Below are 20,070 nucleotides of genomic sequence, written 5' to 3' on the forward strand. Positions count from 1 at the left end.
GTTTGAGACCAGCCTGACCAACATGGAGAAACCCCGTCTCTACTAAAAATACAAAATTAGCTGGACATGGTGGCGCATGCCTGTAATCCCAGCTACTTGGGAGGCTGAGGCAGGAGAATCGCAGCCCTGGGTGTGAGTCCTGCCTCCTTTACCACTTTCACCATCTCCAACAAGTGCCTTAAGTCCCTCTGAACCTCAGGTTTCTCAGCTAGATAATAATGCTTATGGTTTGCTTAGTATTTTGAAGAGAGACTTTCTATCTAGGCCCCTAGACTGGGTGGGTCGGGTCATAAGGAATTCCCCTCTTGCCCTGAAACCTTGCACTCTCCCTGATATGGGAGGCTGAGAAATATGTTAATTGCTTCTTCATAGTCTGCTAGGCCCAAGATGAAACCACAACTGAAAGATTCATGGTTGAGACGTGAGAAGCAATCACTCGCTAATAAAACCCACACAGTAAGATGAGCCTTATAAAAACCACCGCAGAGTGACAGAGGCCAGAAGAGCTGCTTGGGAAGGGAGGGGACAGGACAGGGTGTTTCACTGAGGGAAGCCATGGGCCAGCCTGCTGGGACCAGCTCAAAGGACACAGAAGAAAGCCATGGGGTTGCTGTGGCCTCAGAGATGGCATTTCATCTCCCAGGACCTGTGTCTACAGATTGTGGCTGGTGGGCCAGGCACAGGCCCTTCCTGGGGGATAAAACAATGAGGTCAGAGGGGTTTCCCCCAGCATCACACCTCTCCTTTCAGTGATCTCTCCCCTCCTTCCCATCTTCTTCAGATGCCCAAAGCCTCTGGAACAAGAAAGAAGGAGAATGTCAGAGACTAGCAAGGAGTTCATTGGAGCACCTCTCCCACCCACCTCCAGGACCTCTCTCAGAGGGGGCCGCATCTCCAGGGGATTCTGGAGAGAGGAATTCCCAAGCCAGAGGCTGTGTGGGACCCACAGATGCGTGTGGGGTTGGTCATGGTAACTTCAACAGAATTTTGTGAAAATATAGTTTAATTGATGGGATTTTTAAAAGCCAGATTTTAATTACAATGTAGATTTCTGGCTTCTTTTGGAAAATGGAAGAACCAAAAGGGCTTGTCTCACATTCTCACTGGCTATGAATTGGAGGAGGTGAGCAGCTGCTGCCCTCCATAAAGGAGGCATTTTATTTATTTATTTATTTATTTATTTATTTATTTATTGAGACGGAGCCTCACTCTGTCACCCAGGCTGGAGTGCAATGGCGTGATCTCAGCTCACTGCAACCTCTGCTTCCCAGGTTCAAGCGATTCTCCTGCCTCAGCCTCCCAAGTAGCTGGGATTACAGGTGCACGCCACCAGGCTTGGCTTATTTTTGTATTTTTAGTAGAGACGGGGTTTCACCATGTTGGCCAGGCTGGCCACTCCTGACCTCAGGTGATCTGCCCGCCTCGGCCTCCCAAAGTGCTGGGATTACAGGCGTGCGCCACCGCACCCGACCCGAGGAGACATTTATTAATACTTCCCAGTTTGCTGCAGTTCCTGCCTCTTCCAATTGTTCCCTGTCATTATCTGGCCCCTTTCTCCCATTTATGCCACTGCCTGGCTCCTGCAGCTTCTGAGCTTGTGGCCTTAGACTTTATTCAAAGAAATTACTTATTAGGAGGAGGAGCACAGAGACACATGAATATTTCTGGGCAGAGGAATATCTCCTTGCTCCTAATACCATTGCATTCTGGAGGCCGCCCCTCCTAAAGAAGCGAATCCTACCACACAGCTTCACAGATTGAGGTGCGCACCAAACTGCCAAAGGATTGGGAAGAAAGTTTGCATCGATCTGCACAGCTCCCTGCCCCCACAGCCTGCCTCTTCTGGCACCAACAGCTGCCTGTTTGTCACCACCAGCGAATGGAGGCTCTGATCCCTCACCTCTCTGTGACCCAGGCTGGAGTCAGCTTTGTGCCTGGACCAGTCTGACCTTGCAGTTTGTTTTGTTACCAGGGCCTTTTGCTTTGTGCCTACAGACTGCCTTGTTTGGGGTAGCCCTTCGCCTGAATGCCTGCCTTGGTTCCTACCACTCCTCAAAGCTCTAGGAACAAATTGAATCCTGCCCTGCCCCTCCCATGCAAAGTCTCTGCAACTGAGCCTCATCCCCGGAATGCCAGTTGCTTCTGCTGGACTCCTTGAGCTGCAGGGCTTCCTTGATCCACTTCTGCCTATCCTGGAGGATGACCTGCTCTGATCCCCTAGGACCTAGTGACCCGCAGTATGCCTCACCTATTGCCTGCCTGGCCCTGTGCAGGATGATGCCAGCAGAAGCAAAACTTGTTTGGAGAGTAGGAGTTAGGTGGGATTTTGACCCCTACTTACTCCCTCAGCCAGGCGTCTTTCTGCACAATGCACGATGACTCTGAGTAGGTTCTCCTGGGCCCTGAGCACCAGGCATCCCTGTGTGGCCTCATCCTCTCACTGACTCAACCTCATTTCTGATACTCACCTCCCAGTTTCCTATCATGTCCTCTTCTTCCTTGTCTGACTCCTAATCCTGGGGAAGCAAATGATTCAATAACTAATAATAATAATAATATTGAGATTCTGTTTGAGGCAGTGTACCAAGCATGACACATACATTATATATATATAATATGCATATTATATATATATATATAAATTTTTTTTTTGACATGGAGTCTCGCTCTGTCGCCCAGGCTGGAGGCAACCTCTGCCTCTTGGGTTCAAGTGATTCTCCTGCCTCAGCCTCCTGAGTAGCTGGGATTACAGGCATGCACCACTATGCCCAGCTAATTTTTGTATATTTAGTAGAAATGGGGTTTCACCACGCTGGTCAGGCTAGTCTCGAACTCCTGACCTCGTGATCCACCTGCCTCGGCCTCCCAAGTTCTGGGATTACAAGTGTGAGCCACCGCACCCAGCCCATTATTATATTTAATTTTTGCAACAACCAGGCAAGATAGGACTGTCATCCCCATTTTCCAGATGAAGAAACTGAGGTACAGAGCGATCAAGGAATTTTCCCAAGGTCCATCACTAATGAGTGACAAAACTAGGATTGAAACCCAGATCTATCTGTTGCTAAAGCTTAAACTTTTAACTACTCAGCTCTGTCTTCCAAACCAAAGAAAGCTAGAAAGGAGGCTCAGAGAAGCCAGTGATTTGTCTAGGGTCACACAGCTCATCGGTGACAGAGCTGGAATTCAAACCCAGGTGAGCTTCTGTCACCGAGCCCAAAGCTCTTTCACATGTTGAGATATTCTTGGGGCTCTTTGCCCCTTAGTTCCTGGCGGATGGGCACACAGGAGGTGTTTACTTGCCTCATTTTATTTGATATGCCTAGATTGAATCAGTTTCTTATAGACTGTCTCCCAATTGCTTTGATATCAGCCAGGATGCCCTTGTCCTTAGACATGTTAGGTATTAGCTCAACCCCTATTTTCCCAAACCTGAAGGGCCTGGATTTCCAGCATGGAATGCAGATTTCCTAGGGTAGCAGAGGATAATGAATAGGATTTGATGTCCTAACATCCGAGGATACATGAGTTTTTCAGAAGGTTTTCTGACAAGAGGGGCTGGCTGCTGGGAGGGGAAAACAGGAACTGAAGTGCTGGTGGAAGGTAGCTGGGGAGATGGCAGGAGACGGAACCTTCTGAGCAGGATATGCAGACAAATTTTATGCAGTGTGGCCAGGCATGTTGGCTCACACCTGTAATCCCAGCACTTTGGGGGCCGAGGTGGGTGGATCACCTGAGGTCAGGAGTTCGAGAGCAGCCTGGCCAACATGGCAAGATCCTGTCTGTACTAAAAACACAAAAACTAGCCGGGCATCGTGGCACACACCTGTAATCCCAGCTACTTGGGAGGCTGGGGCAGAAGAATCACTTAAACCCGGGAGGCAAAGGTTGCAGTGAGCTGAGATTGTGCCACTGTACTCCAGCCTAGGCAACAGAGCAAGACCCCGTCTCAAAAAAAAAAAAAAAAATTATGTAGTATGATTTTCTGGAGATCAGAGCTTGTTGATCCTACTTCCTTGTCCTACTTCTGGATCTCTGGGTCTGACCTTGTCTCTTGGGCTCTAGAGACCCCTGGCCTAGGCTCCTCTTCCTAGCTAGCGACACTAGCTCGCAACACTAGCTCATATACTCCTGGAGTAGAGCTGGGGATGGGAGAGCCCTGGGATAGGGCGAGCAGAAATGCCACTTCCACACAGCAGGGCTTCACATATGTCTCCTTCAAGTGGTCCTAGCTCTGGCCACAGCCCCTGGGGATGGTCCTGCCAAGCAGCTTGGCTTGTTAGCAGCTATAATAGACAATAAACTGTGTGAGAGCCTTTAATAGCTTTGGATCCCCAGCCTGCCTGGTAGAAATAGGTTTCTCAGAGTCCTGTGCCAAACTGAGTTCCCAGCAGGCTGGTGGGGATACAGGACTTTCCAGAACTTTCACCCAATCCAATTTAAATCAGCAAGGATTTACTTAGCCTCTCTTGAGTGCCAGTACTGTTTTTGGATACCAGGATAGGAGACTCCTTGCTATCCTTCTATTCCAATCCTTTTTTGTATCCTGATAGCAGCTGAGTTTTCTCAAAGCCAGCAAGGTATTGTGCTTAGGGGCTTTGGAGTAAGACACACTTGGGTTCAAATTCCTCTGCTGCTGGCTAATTGCTTCACACATCACTGAGCTACAGTTTCTTCATCTGTAAACCATCAACTTCACAGGGCAGAATGTGAGACTGTGTGTGAGCTTAGACAGTTTAAGACCCTTCTGGGTTCATCGCCTGGAAGGCTGTGATTTGTCAATAGCAACAATCAAACCAATAAGCAAATAAAACCAGAAAGCCTCCTCTGTCCCCATCAGAACATCCCTTTGCTCAGGCATCTCCCATACTTCCCTACTACTCATGCAACAAAATCTTGCCTTTTTTACTTAGTATTCAAGGCCTTCCACATAAAGCCACATTTCAAGGGCTCAATAGCCACATATGGTTTATGGTTACATTATTATTATTATTATTATTATTATTATTATTTTAAGACAGAGTCTCACTCTGTCGCCCAGGCTGGAATGCAGTGGAGCTATCTTGGCTCATTGTAACCTCCATCTCCTGGGTTCAAGCGATTCTCCTGCCTCAGCCTCCCAAGTAGTTGGGGTTACAGGCACCCGCCACCACACCTGTCTAATTTTTAGTATTTTTAGTAGAGAAGGGGTTTCACCATGTTGGCCAGGCTGGTCTTAAACTCCTGACCTCAGGTGATCCACCCATCTCAGCCTCCCAAAGTGCTGGGATTACAGGCATGAGCCACCATGCCCTGCCATGGTTACTATATTGTACAACGCAGAATAGCACATTCCCATCACTGCAGAAAGTCTATTGGACGGCTCTACTGTAGGTGATATTATAGCTCACTCACCTAAGCCCCTTTCTTTGGAGCAGGCTTCAATAGGAGTGTGGCATAAGGATGGTCAGCATGAGTGGGCACCATCAGGCCAAGGAAAGAAGTCAACAGTGCTCAGGGAAATGAGGTCAGACCACAAGGGTAGCCATAACCACTCCCCACCACCACCCTAACACCACCACCAGAAAGTAACCCTTTATTCCTTTTTCCCATTTTGGCCTTGGCTTCCCTAGGGGTGGCCCTGGAGGATAAGGAGAGTAGGCGGCAGTAGAAAGTTAAAGTAGGCACTTGGACTTGGTGGGCCTCCTTAATTTATTGCCTGTGAGCTTTCTGTCATCTGTTTAATTATACCTATGTCTCCAGTTGCTGAGACGAGTAAACACTTAATAGTTGGCCCCTGCCGCACACCTAGGGAGAGTTTATCAAATGATAGGCCCTTTCCCTACCTTTAAATAAGCCACATATGTAAAAACCTATCTCTGTCAAAGGGGTGTGTATGTGTTTTGATACAGAAAAAAAGAAAAAAAAGAATAAAAAAGTTAGCAGACTTCCTTACAAGAGCATGCTACCTTTATTTGTTTTTTGCTTTGATTTGTTTTGTTTGAGATGGAGTCTTGCTCTTTGTTGCCCAGGCTGGAGTGCAGTGGCACGATCTCGGCTCACTGCAACCTCCACCTCCCATGTTCAAGCGATTCTTCTATCTCAGCCTCCTGAGTAGCTGGGACTACCGGTGCTCGCCACCATGCCCAGCGAATTTTTGTATTTTTAGTAGAGATAGGGTTTCACCATGTTGGCCAGGCTGGTCTCGAACTCCTGACCTCCTGATCCGCCTACCTCAGCCTCCCAAAGTGCTGGAGTTACAGGCGTGAGCCACCGTGCCTGGCCGCATGTTATCTTTAAGAAGTATGCTGCTACCAGGCACAGTGGCTCACGCCTATAATTCCAACATTTTGGGAGGCAGAACTGGGAGGATCACTTGAGCCCAGGAGTTCAAGACCAGCCTGGGTAAGATGGCAGGACTCCTATTAAAAAAAACTTTAAAAATTAAAAAAAAGTACACTCCTGTTTCACTCCCAAAAAGTTGAGGAAAGATGGATAAATGGTTGATTATGAGTTCATAGTTTTGTTTTTTTTTTTTAAGGATGAGGTCTTGGTATGTTACCTAGGCTGGACTTGAACTCCTGAGCTCAAGCAATCCTCCTGCCTCAGCCTCCCAAGTAGCTGGGACTACAGGTGCACACCACTCTATCCAGCAATTGGTTGAGAATTTTTGAAACTCAGCTATAGTAACATGAAGATTTACCATTTTAGTTTTTCTGCAAATGCTTGAACTTTTTCTTAATTTCCTTAGAGCCCGTTTCCTTGGAGTCAGTTTCAATAGGAGTGTGGCATAAGGATGGTCAGCATGAGTGGGCACCATCAGGCCAAGGAAAGGGGTCAACAGTGCTCAGGGAACTGAGGTCAGACCACAAGGGTAGCCATCAACAACTTCCCCCATCCTAATACCACCACCAGTAAAAGAAAAAGATAAAGAGGGATACAGCGGCTCACACCTGTAATCCCACCACTTTGGGAGGCTGAAGAGGGGAGGATTGCTTGGGCCCAGGAATTTGGGATCAGCCTGGGCAACATAGTGAGACCCCCATTTCCACAAAAAATTAAAAAGTTAGCCGGGTGTGGTGGTGTCTGCCTGTTGTCCCAGCTACTCAGGGGGCTGAGGTGGGAGGATTGCTTGAGCCTGGGAGTTTGAGGCTGCAGTGAGTCATGATCGCACCACTGCACTCCAGCCTGGATGACAGACCGAGATCCTATCTCAAAACAAAAACAACAAAAAAGAAAAAGCTAAAAAATTAAGCACATACTCCCACTAAGACCTAATGTACCCAAGCAGACCACTGGCCCCTAGACTTCTAAGGACGTCTCTTTCCATAGTATGAAGGGCATATGTTCTTGATGATGGGTGGGAGGGCACTGAGTGTGGGGAGGGGCAGAGGGTGACTGTTCACTCTGGATGTTTCCATCCTGGTATCTGTTTATTTTACAGGGAACTTGAGCCTGTGGCCTCTCAGGTGTCATGTCTGATTCCTGACAAAGGAATCTGAGGCTGAGCCCTGGTGTCCAGGTGTCCTGGCCCCCAGCCAGGTTTTCCAGTCACTTCTAGGTCTCAACCCCAGCTGGGCTGGGCTGAGAGCCTTGGTGTCCTGGGGTGAAGAGCCATCGGCCCCTCCTGGCTCTCTATCCTATAGCTGCTCAGCCTGCACCTTTCTTTCTCACGGCTGGAGCTGCCCCGTTCCCATCCTCCTGCAGCCTGCTAGTACACCACCTCTGAGGGCCACTTCACGTCTCTAGGCCTTACTTTCTTTTTGAAGAGATAGGGTCTCACTATGTTTCCCAGCCTGGTCTTGAACACTTGGCCTCAAGCAATCCTTCTGCCTCAGCCTCCCAAAGTGTTGGGATTACAGATGTGAGGGACCACACCCACCTATCCTAAGCCTTTCTTCTCAACACTAGGAAGCAGCTGGACAATGCTTGGGGAAATCACTCCTCTGGGGCCCTTTGCTGTACCCTATTTCGCCCTAATTGTTTCAGGGGCCAGTCTGGTCTCTCTGGCTATCATACCAGTCCCAGGGGGCCAAAACTCTATTATGTCCTTGTTTACTTCTCACAGCACCTAGCATAAGGCTGAGTACACACAGAAGGAAAATAAATGAATGAATGAATGAACCAATGAATTAGTTAATGAATGAATGAATAGGTCTGACAGGCAGTTAGCCCCATTTTTTTCTACCTACCACCCTGCACACTCACCAGGGGCTCTGAGCCAATGTCAGGACTGTGAGGGACGGTGTCTCATCTGAAATTAACTAGACCAGTGATTCCAAGCATCAGTCAGCCACAGTGACGCTGTCATTCTGTCTGTCTGTCTGTCTGTCCATGCTAGGGGAATGGTGGGAGACTATATGTGAATGCTTTCACTGAGAAGGGTGGTGGGTACTCACATCTCTAGAGAGTGATATTGAAAGAAAACTGGAAGAAAAAGAGACAGGAAAGTGGGGGTGGAGTAGAAACAAGAGGTAGGGGTGGGGAGGCACAGGGAAGAGGATGGGAGTGAGGGAGAAAGGGACACAAAGAGAGAGCGATTCTTGCCTTGTACATCTCCAGTCCTCTGACGTGGCTGTGCCAATATCTCCAGCACTAATTGCTTCAATTAATAATACGGCTCTATAAAATTTCAGCAGCCGAGAGCAAGTGCAAGGAAAGATGACATAATGCATTAATAATGCAGGCAGGCTATCGGGTTGGGCTCCTGGGGAGCTCCATTAAGGAGCAGCTGCTGCAGTCCTAACGCCAGCTAACACTCCAGCAGGGCAGTATGTGTCCTTGGGCCTCTGCAGACCATGGGCTGTGGAGCTGCAGGGGCAGAGGTGGCACCAGTGGGTGGGAGGCTGGGGAAGGCTTTAACCTTCTCATAAACTCCAGAAAGCATTCCTTCCGTTCTTTGATCTGGACAATTGATGTTTTCTCAATCTTACGTAAGTGCTGTGCAGTTTCAAGATTGCTGCCCTACATCCCTCTGACTGCTCCTTCCCAGATGCAGCTCACATTAGTGGACCCTCTGGCTAGTCCCTCTGATTGTTGTTGCTATTGTTGTTTTTAAAAATCTCCAATCCATTCTTTCTTTATATTTACATCTCCATCTTTCTGTCTCTTTGTCTGTCCCTGGATTAAGAGCTCTTAAGGAGGCAGTCCTCTCTTTCAGGACAAAGATTCTGTATCTAAAACATGTTGAGCTGGTTTCTCTCAAGTCAGCATCACCCTCACCAAAAGGCCCCCTTAAATGTCTGCTCGTGCACACAGTCTATCCCCAAACAGTATGTAGGCCTGGGGCTGAGTGTGGAGTCTGGAGCAAAGGGGTCAGCAGCAGGTATCCCAGATCCTGAAGCTGGAAACCACTAAGTGATTTTGTACTGATGCAAAGCCAGTTCCTTTCCCATTTCCTGCAGAAACTAGGCCTGGATCATCCCAAACAAATCCCCTAATTCAGGGCTTCTCATTCCACAGTCTAAGGAGATGCTTCAGAGTGTTCCAGAAACCCTGGAAATGACGTACGACAATCTTTGTACATTTCTTTGACAAGAGGGTCCACAGCATCTTCTGATCTCTAATGAGTCTGTGATGGCCCCAAGGATGTGGAAGTATAGCTCTAGTCTTCTTGGGCAGGTAGGCACTTAGACAAAACCTTAGATGACCGAGGCATTAGATGGACCCTTCATCTCTGCATCTGTGGCTCTATGTTTCATCCATGGTCTTCCTGTTTCTCACACGGATTTCCTCAAAGTTTGTGTCAAAAGAGGTCAAGGGCTAGAAATAAAGAAGACAAGAAGAGGCCCAACATTCACCGAAGACTCAAGTTAAAATGAAAACTGGGGCCGTGCAGTGGCTCACACCTATAATCTCAGCACTTTGGGAGGCCTAGGCGGGAGAATTGCTTAAGCCTAGGAATTCAGGACCAGCTTGGGCAACATGGTGAGACCTTGTCTCTACAGAAAAATTTAAACATTAGGCCGGGCGCGGTGGCTCATGCCTGTAATCCCAGCACTTTGGGAGACCGAGGCAGGTGGATCACCTGAGGTCAGGAGTTCAAGACAAGGCTGACCAACATGGTGAAACCTCTTCTCTATTAAAAACACAAAAAATTAGCCAGGCACCTGTAATCCCAGCTACTTGGGAGGCTGAGGCAGGGGAATCACTTGAACCCAGGAGGCAGAGGTTGCAGTGAGCCAAGATTGAGCCATTGCACTCCAGCCTGGGCAACAAGAACAAAACTCCATCTCAAAAGAAAAATATTAAAAATTAGCTGGGCATGGTGGCTGGCATACATCTGTGGTCCCAGCTACCCTGGAGGCCGAAGTGTGAGGATTGCTTAAGTACAGGAGGTTGAAGCTGCAGTGAGCTGTGGTGGTGCTACTGCACTCCAGTGTGGGTGACAGAGTGAGACCCTGTCTCAAAAAAAAAAAAAAAAAAAAAAAAAAAAAAAAAAAAGTCCCAGAGCAAAGGAAAACTCGGCATCCAAGCACAGCCTGGTGCCTCTATTTCACAGTATAAATGAAGTTTGTGTTGGCAATTCAATGTGTTCTCTAGAACAGCCTTCCTTTCCAAAGAAGGACAATTAAAACATGTGTTGGGCACCTTCAGTGTATAAGTTTCTGTCCCAAACAGTCTGATGTGATCCTGAGCACATTCCAAGGAGACCTGACCCTCCAGTTCTACTTCATTGAGGAGAAACCTGAAATTTCCAAAGGTTAAGAAACTTTAGCAAAGCCAAGATGTGAATCCAGGCCTTTTTGCCACCAAAGTCCATCTCTTTCCATTACCCAACATTGCCTGCATTTAAACAGTAGCTGTTAGCGAGCATTTTTTTTGGGAGCCACCTTGTCTAATCCCCACCTCCAGGGTCCTGTTTTTCATTGCCTGTTCTTCTCCACCTGTCCAAGTCCTATCCTTCTTTTAAGACTTAAGTTCTACTTCATTCCTCAAGACTTTTTTTTTTTTTTTTTTTTTTTTTTTTTGAGACGGAGTCTCGCTCTGTCGCCCAGGCTGGAGTGCAGTGGCCGGATCTCAGCTCACTGCAAGCTCCGTCTCCCGGGTTCACGCCATTCTCCTGCCTCAGCCTCCCGAGTAGCTGGGACTACAGGCGCCCACAACCGCGCCCGGCTAATTTTTTGTATTTTTAGTAGAGACGGGGTTTCACCGTGGTCTCGATCTCCTGACCTTGTGATCCGCCCGCCTCGGCCTCCCAAAGTGCTGGGATTACAGGCGTGAGCCACCGCGCCCGGCCTCCTCAAGACTTTTCTAGACTATTTCAGCACAGAGCGATCTCTCAGTATGGGATGAATGATGTGAGTAGATGTTAGGTATACAAAGGGGAGGGCTGCAGTGGACACTTGATTTTCACCCAACATCTAGTTTCCCATTTATTATTGTCTAACAGATCCTGATTTCTGATTCTTTTGTAGCTGAGTGGGCACTGACCGCATCCCAGTTCTAGGAGTGGATGAAGCTTGGTCTAAACCAGTGGCAGAAATGTTAACCTCCTCACTAGTGGTCAGGCTGGGAATGGTTTTATAACCAAATTCTGGCCAGTGGGAAGAGACCATCTTTCCTTCTTGAGTGGGATGGTTCCATGTCTAGAACTGCTGTGGACTTCCTGCCACTCAGCTTGGGGGTGAAGCCCCCATGAGGATGGCAGAGCAGCAGGGAAAGGAGTCCTTGAGCTGCCGTATCAAACACCCCTGGCCTGCCCTTCCTCTGAACTCTGCTATGAGAGCTGATATACTTCCTTGCCACTAATTCCAGTTTGAGTTCAGGGTTTTGTGTTGCTTGCTGACAAAAACATCACAGCTGCTACTACACTCCCTGCTTTAACACACAGTGTTTGTACTGTTCTCCTTGACACTTACCACCTTGTCATCTCTATTTGTATTGTTGCTGTGTTGTTAAATAACTTTTTCTATGTTCATATCTTGTCTATGAAGTTGACATCAACTCTTCCAACCCATAGGAATGTTTTCTGAATTCTCATAGAGCTCCCAAATAGCCGTCAAATCTGTCACCCCTTCATTCCAGAAATATTTATTGAGCTCTACTATGTGTAGGAACTGGGGATATGCAGTGGGGAAGGCAGCCGTGATCCTATAGCTACGGAGTTGAGAGTCCTCATGAGGAACTCAGATGTTAATCAAATGACCTCAGGAATAAGTCTAGAATGATGACTGGGAAGAGTTATGAATGAAAGTACCCAGAGCTATCCTAAGGCACACTAGGAAGATCTGCCCTGACCTGGGGGTCAGGGAAAGTATCCCAGAGAAACTGAGATCTGAAGGATGTGTGAGAGTGAACTGGGTGAAAAAAACAGGGAAAAATGCATTCTAGGCAGCAAGAAGAGTGTGTCCTCTCCTCTTCATCCCAGGAGCCACTGCCCCCATCACTTTTGACCAGATCATTCTTGTTGCTTTCTAACTGACCACCCTGCTTGCAGTTTCATTCCCCTCAGGTCCATCCTCCTCCCAGCCATAAGACTTATCTATGAAATCCCTTCTGTGGTCCCCAGCCTCTACTAAGAGAAGGTCAATTTTCTCTCTCTTTTCTCTCTTTCTTCTTTCTTTCTTTCTCTTTCTTTCTCTCTCTTTCTCTCTTTCTCTCTTTTTCCTTCCTTCCTTCCTTCCTTCCTTCCTTCCTTCCTTCCTTCCTTCCTTCCTCTCTCTTTCTTTTCTTTTTTGACACAGGATCTCACTCTGTCTCCCAGGCTGGAGTGCAGTGGCACAATCTCAGTTCACTACAACCTCCGCCTCCCGGGTTCAAACAATTCTCCCACTTCAGCCTCCCGAGTAGCTGGGATTACAGGTGCATGTCTCCATTCCTGGCTATTTTTTGTATTTTTAGTAGAGATGGGGTTTTGCCATGTTGGCCAGGCTGGTCTCAAACTCCTGGCCTCAAGTGATCCACCTGCCTCGGCCTCCCAAAGTGCTGGGATTAGAGGCGTGAGCCACCGTGCCCAGCCAAGGTCAATTCTCTTAACAAGGCTCTTCATGATCCCATCTCTAGTCACCTCTCTAACCTTATTTTCTGCCGCTCCCTGCCTCTGAGAACTCCCTACCTGTGATTCTCAACCACGCTAGGCCATCAGATCTTTTCATAGTGTCCTCTCTGCCTACAACATCCTTCCAGGCATATTTGGCATGGCTGCCCTGATGCAGCGCAGGCGTCACGTCGCCTGGATTGGCCTCAGTGGCCCTTCTCTGTGCTGCTGCTGTCCCTTGTACATATCCAAATTGTCTGTTCATGGGTGTCTCCCCAATTAGAACTGAGCATTTCCAGTGTAGGGACCATGTCTCCCATATCTTTGTACCCCTTAGAACTTAGCACAGCCTGGCACACAGTATGCCCTCAGAAACCTCATTCATTAAACTGTATTTCAGCACTTACTGTCTTGCCACATAATCTGGCAATGCTCATGTTCCATTTGACTGTGTTGCATTTCATTGGCTCTTTCACGTGTGCTACCATTGACTGCACAGGTAGATCTTAAGTTCCTGGAGACCAAACGGCATCTTATATTTCTCAGTAGTCCTCAGAGGATTGAGCATTTGTACCTAAATAAGCATGCAACTAGTGCTAAATTAATAAAGATTTGAGGCTGGGCGCAGTGGCTCATGCCTATAATCCCAGCACTTTGGGAGGCTGAGGCGGGTGGAAGACTTGAGGTCAGGAGTTTGAGACCAGCCTGGCCAATATGGGGAAACACTGTGTCTACTAAAAATAATAATAAAAACAAAATTTGCCGGGTGTGGGGATGCGTGCCTGTAATCCCATGTACTCGGGAGGCTGAGGCAGGAGAATCGCTTGAACCCGGGAGGGGGAGGTTGCAGTGAGCCGAAATGGTGCCACTGCACTCTAGCCTGGGTGACAGAGTAAGACTCCATCTAAAAAAAAAAAAAAATTAATAAAGATTTGAAAGCATACATGAACGGATGGAGTTAAATAAATAGTTAAACATATTCCTTCTACCTCTCTAGGAGGGAAATTACAAATGAGTCCTCTTGCTGCCAAGATTCTTGCAGGCAGGCCTCAGGAGGAAAGGCATCCTAGAAAAGTGAATATCCACAGGGAGAGGGGGTCACTGAGCCACCCTCTTCCCTCCCCAAGCAGTGTGCTGACACCTTTGCTGCTCAAGCTGCCTTCATCCTCCTGGATTGGATGGATCCTGAGGCATCCTGAGGGTTCCTAGAACATGTGGTCCTGAGCTTTTAGAAGGAGCCCACCATTCCCTCCTCCCTGTTTGCACTGCTCAGCAGCTAAGTAACCCTTGTGGATTACGGCTCAGGAGATCTGGCCCTTCTCTTCTCCTGCCGTGATGGCTTCCTCGGCCCAGGAGACCAGATGTGCTCCTGCTAGTGGTCTGGAAGTGCTCTCTCCTGTCGATCCAGGCTCCCGGAAGGTCTTGAGAGAGGCAGAAGTCTGGAGAGATAATGCAGGCTGCTTACTCACTTCTGGGGTCTAAACTCTGGAAACACTGAGCAGGCTTGGGCCTGAGGTAGTCCAGATGACAACCAGCAAAATTTGCTGAGGGTTTGCTGAGTGGGCTGAGTTATAGCCCAGACCCTGGGAGGCAGGCAGGGAGGAGGAGCTGAGGAAGGGAGCGGGGAGTCCTCTGTGAGGTGTCCCCCTTAAAAATCCATCACCCAGGCCCATTTGCAGATGGGACGAGGTCTTGCCTGCTGCAGAAAGCAGAGAGAAGTCCTGGCAGAGGCTGCTCAAGTACCTGGACTGGCACCTGATCTTGCCTGGACTTGGATGCTGACCCCTCAGCCAATCCCAAGTGTGACTGGGCTGTTCCTTTCTGTTTTTGAGTTTCAAAGTGTTGCAGAGGGACAGGATAACTTGGTCTGGTGCAAAATGAAAATGTGGGGTCCCCTTTTACAAAATTATTAAGAATTTACTCTACTTTTGTTTTAGTATTTGTTTTGTTTTTTTTTTTTTTTTAAGTATTGCTTTTTATTTTTCTTATTTTCCAGAAACTGCTAAACAGGAGAGTATTAAACCAAGTGCAGGGCTCATCTAAGCTGGAGCTCACCCACCCATGAAGCCGGCCCTGCAGAAGGGTTACATGAGAAAAGCATGAGTGGGAGGCTCTCACCTGTAATCCAAGCACTTTGGGAGGCTTAGGCAGGTGGATCACTTGAGGCCAGGAGTTCAAGACCAGCCTAGGCAACATGGTGAAACCCGTCTCTACTAAAAAGACATAAATTAGCTGGGCATGGTGGAACACGACTTGTATAGTCCCAGCTACTTGGGAGGCTGAAGCATGAGAATCGCTTGAACCCAGGAGGCAGAGGTTGCAGTGAGCCGAGATTGTTCCACTGCACTCCAGCCTGGGCAACAGAGCAAGACTCTGCCTCAAAAAAAAAAGAGAGAGGGGCTATAATTCGGAGAACCTGGGGCAAGGCAGGTTTTCCTCAGCACCAGCACCTTCTCAGGTTAGCCCCTAACCACATGCCTTAATTAAAGGCAGAAACTATCTTTGTAGGGGAGAAAAAGTTACCTTTCCCTCACCCATCACAAGGCTCATTGCTGCTGCTCCTATAACAAAAAACAGGTTAACGAGAGAAAAGGACCACAGATGTATTTAACCAAAGTTGTTTTGTGTGTTTGTTTGTTTTTTGAGATGTTGTCTCACTCTGTCGCCAGGCTGGAGTACAGTGGCGCGATCTCAGCTCATCGCAACCTCCACCTCCCCAGTTCAAGCAACTCTCCTGCCTCAGCCTCCTGAGTAGCAGGGATTACAGGCGCCCGCCACCTTACCCAGCTCATTTTTGTATTTTTATTAGAGATGGGGTTTCACCGTGTTGGCTAGACTGGTCTTGAACTCCTGACCTCAGGTGATCTGCCCACCTCGGCCTCCCAAAGTGCTGGGAATACAGACGAGATTGACTTCCTGTGTGTGGTATGGAATGAGAATAAGCGAGGCCCCAGGACCTAGAGTCTAGGTTGGCAGTCAAGGCAAGGACACCCCAAGGTGGCTATTTGTCCCAGTACCTTTTGATTTAAGTTAAGGCATGTAGGCAGCTGTCTTTAAAAATGTAACTCACCGATAACCAAGGAAGAGGTAACACATTCCCTGCTTAGCAGATGAGATTCTATAGTCTCTTTGCCAAATAAGCCTTGAAGGCAGGTAATTCAGAGTCAATATGGAGTGTTAAAAAGTATTTGGACAGCAAGACTTTATTTAAATGAAAAAACATATTCTAATCTGAAGAGAAAAACTCAATTTTGTAAAAGCTGAAGGGTAGCAGAATATGCCACCTCAAAATATGCCCCATTGGCATAAGGGTTATTTTGAGCCAAAGGCAAATGAAAACCAGCAGGTACTGGAAGGGCACTCTGATCACGCCTTTTTCTTTCTGAAACCTAGAACAAAAGCCCCATAAGGAAGATGTCCTCTTTATAGCAGGAGGAAAGCAACATTCTTTTTTAAAAAAAAATTTAAACAAGAAATAGAGATGAGGGTCTCCCTATCATCAGATGAGGCTGGTCTCCAACTCCTGGCCTCAAGAGATCCGCCCACGTCGGCCTCCCAGAGTGCTAGGATTACAGGCATGAAACACCACACCAGCCAGAAAGCAACAGTCTTATCACCAGGGACAGGGAGAGGAGGCTGAGAGGGATCTGTACAAACTGACCTTGGAAACTAACCTTCCTTTTCCTGGTCACTCCTCACGATCATCTTTCCCAGCCCAAGCCCCCTTGCCTTGTCACATTTCCATCATTTACCTTGTGAAACTCTTTGTCTGACTCAGTATATGAGTGTTTGACTCTAAACTGCTTCTTTGGGTCTTTATTTCCTTATGAGGGCTCCCATCTCATGTAAAACTTATTTAAATAAATATGTTTCCTTTCCTCCTATTAATCTGTTTTATGTTGATTTAATTCTTAGGCCCCGTTGAAAACCCTAGGAGAGTGGAGGTAAAAATTTTGCCGCACATACAAGGTAAAAAAATTTTCCCTAAACTAGTCTATTAATTTGGTATGGTCTCAGCCAAATATCAACAGGATTATCTTTGTTTTGAACTTGGCAGAAATGGTATTAAGATTGATTTGGTACTGGGAGCTGTGGCTTGCGCCTGTAATCCCAGCATTTTGGAAGGCCGAGGCAGTTGGATCATTTGAGCCCAGGAATTTAAGACCAACTTGGGCAACACAGTGAAACCCCATTTCTACAAAAAGTAAAAAATTAGCCAAGTGTGGTTGCACGTCCCACATACTGGGACCTGTAGTACCAGCTACTCAGGAGGCTGACGTGGGAGGATCACCTGAGCCTGGGAGGTTGAGGCTGCAGTAAGCCGTGATCTAACCTGGGTGCCAGGGCAAGAACCTGTCTCAAGAGAAACAACAAACAAAAAAAAGTATTTGGAAAAATAGACATGGAAGGAGGATCAGGAAAATTTAAAAATAAATAAATATTAAATGATAGAACCTTAGCTATTAAAGCATATTTTAAAGGGCACATAAAGGGGCTCCTGGCACCCTAGGTGGGCCTCAATTCACAGGGGACTTTGGGAGTTGCTGTAAAACTCTGTTCCTGCAAGGTTTAAGACTCACTAAAAATATACCAGTTCCTGTTGCCAGTCCTCTCCCATCACCCTGAAGGCTGGGGAGTCATGAGGCTATACTTCCCCCATGCCCACCCATGCTATTTCCATCAGTATGAGCTGAGCAGAAGGTCTTAAACAGGAAGGCAACATGGAGCTTATATATACATGTTGGGCTGTCCAGGCCCTAGCATGGGATTTCTTCTTTCTATTGGTTATTGCTTGGATCTTTGTACTTTGTCTTCCTTCAGTGTCTCCATGCAAAATTCAAAGCATTAATTTAGGCTGGGCGTGGTGGCTCACACCTGTAATCCCAGCACTTTGGGAGGCTGAGGCAGGTGGATTACCTGAGGTTAGGAGTTTGAGACCAGCCTGGCCAAGATTGTGAAACCCTGTCTCTACTAAAAATACAAAAAATTAGCTGGGCGTGGGGTGGCCACCTGTAATCCCAGCTACTCAAGAGGCGGAGGTTGCAGTGAGCTGAGATCACACCATTGCACTCCAGCTTGGGCAACAGGAGTGAAACTCCATCTTAAAAAAAAAAAAAAAAAGCATTAATTTAAAGGACAGAGAACAATTAGGGTCAAAATTTGCTTTAGAAGGAAGTTTAATTGGTGGAAACTGGGTGTGATGTTTCTCTGGGTGTTGGTGGTGGCTTACCCTACTTCATCCCTCTCTCCAGTCCCTCTCATTTCACAGATAACTGAGAGTGGGGACTATCTCCAGAAAGCAGTGGAGATCCAGCCATATGGATATTCTTACTCCTTCCCACAGCCTTCCCAGCAGCCCTGGACTGCATTCCCAGAAGGGGCACCTGTCTTACTTGCTTATCTATCAATTTGCTTTGGGAAAAATGGTTTGCAATTGAGTGTTTGAAGCAAAATCCCACAACAGCAGTTTTTCCCCTTTGCAGAAACCACTCTTTATTTTGGCAAACACTGGGTACTCAAGGCAATTTGTCTAAACTGGAAGCAGAGATGTTGTTGGGCCTGAGGTGGATTTCTAATCTTTCCCTGCCTCTGACTAAGGACCAGTGGCTCTTGTCCCGGATGAAGTTATCACAGGGGTCTGGGAGAGAAAGAGCAAATGTGCACATGGCATCAGCCCCGCCCCCAGCTGGAATCGGGTCCTGTGTGTTGACACTCAATGGCTGAGACTTACATCAGCCATTACTGCAGACAGAGTCGCTTCTTGTTTTAACACTGTGGCAGGAACCAAAGCGCAGGTTCATGCAGCTCAAAGGCAGCAGGGGCTGGAGTTCAGGGCTCATCTGGTTTTTAATGGGGCCCCCGAACAGGTCTGCAGACCTGGCTTCCTGGGAGCTTGAGAGCTGGGAGCCCTCCACCCAGCACCACACCCCTCCTCCCAGCGCCCTCGCTTGCTGCATTGCACCACTGATTTAGTGAAGACATCATCCTCCTCACCCCCTTCCGAGAGCTGCTCGCTGCTTTGCTCTGACAATTACACTAGCTGCTGCAGAGAAGTGCTCATCCCCACCGACATATGGCTTTTTAAAGTGATAAATTGCATTAGCAAATTTCTTATTAGCTCTGCTGTCAGGAGGGATCTCCTGCCACGTTAGCTTGCTGAGGCTGATGCATAACTTCCTGACCGTTAATTACCATGCCAAGGGCTAAAGGGACCCAGGAACTGGTAGGTGGATGAGTGGAGGCCCTGTTCTCTCTTCCCCTTTCCACGGGAGGTCAGGAAGGCTTGGCTCAGCGGACCTTAGACTGTCTTTGGTCTGGTTCTGCAGTGAGCTCTAGACTTTAGGCTCCTGATCTCCATGGGCAGGGCACAGGATACCTAGATACCACCCGGGCTGCTTGGGATTGGGTTCTCCCTCAGGGCCTTCAGGACTTGGCAGCTTGAATCTGCACAGCATGTCTTTTGGAGCTGGATGTTTAATACAAACCCTGGGCTGGGTCCCAGAAAGGTGCTCTGGCCTCTCCTTGGGGGTTCAAGGCCAGTGATCCTCCTCATTCCTCCTCCTCCCATGCCAGACAGCTGAAGAGCCTCCTCCCCGAAGGTGACATCATGTCTCCTGCTTAGGTCTTTTCTTGGTGGCTCTCCAAGGAACTGCATATTCAGGATGTTCAATCCCAGCTTCCATGGACTCAGGCTCTTCTCTTATACAAGAAATTGCATAAAACTCAAACTCACTGGGGAGCAAAAATGAAAAGAGAAACATTTCAATTTCTTGTTTTACCTACCACCCAAAATGAGTAACCATTTTGAGGGTCTCTGACTTCTTTGAGAATCAGACAAAAAAACTGATCCTCATCCCCAGTAAAAATGCACGTACAAACTCGTGCATTCAGCTTCAGAGTCTTTCCAGTCTCTGCAGCCCATTTATGAATCCACGTTTGATAGGTGCCCTTTCCAACACCCTCCCACCGCCCCCCCACCCTAACCTCCACCTCCAGCGGCTGATCCCTGGGAACTGACCATATCAGCAGCCTCCTGCCACAATAAGTGAGTTAGCCTGAAGCAGCAGAACCAGCTCCCCAGGGCAACCCAGGGCACAGTTTGGGTGAAGTCC

At 47.8% G+C, this 20,070-nt stretch overlaps 1 protein-coding gene and 1 long non-coding RNA gene across 44 annotated transcripts in view; one reads left to right on the plus strand and one right to left on the minus strand.

Annotated features, from left to right (window-relative positions):
• The window catches only part of CALM2 (calmodulin 2), a 1,210,617-nt gene that overhangs the window by 1,114,061 nt on the left and 76,486 nt on the right, over positions 1-20,070 (plus strand). The window lies entirely within an intron of this gene.
• On the minus strand, positions 766-19,684 carry LOC126934264 (uncharacterized). Its single transcript, XR_007718898.1, has 3 exons — positions 19,444-19,684; positions 2,469-2,516; positions 766-794 (listed from the first exon to the last, which is right to left on the minus strand). It is a non-coding gene; the product is annotated as an uncharacterized LOC126934264 (long non-coding RNA).

Source organism: Macaca thibetana, chromosome 13 (genome assembly GCF_024542745.1).
Source record: "Macaca thibetana thibetana isolate TM-01 chromosome 13, ASM2454274v1, whole genome shotgun sequence".
Taxonomy (NCBI): Eukaryota; Metazoa; Chordata; class Mammalia; order Primates; family Cercopithecidae; genus Macaca; species Macaca thibetana.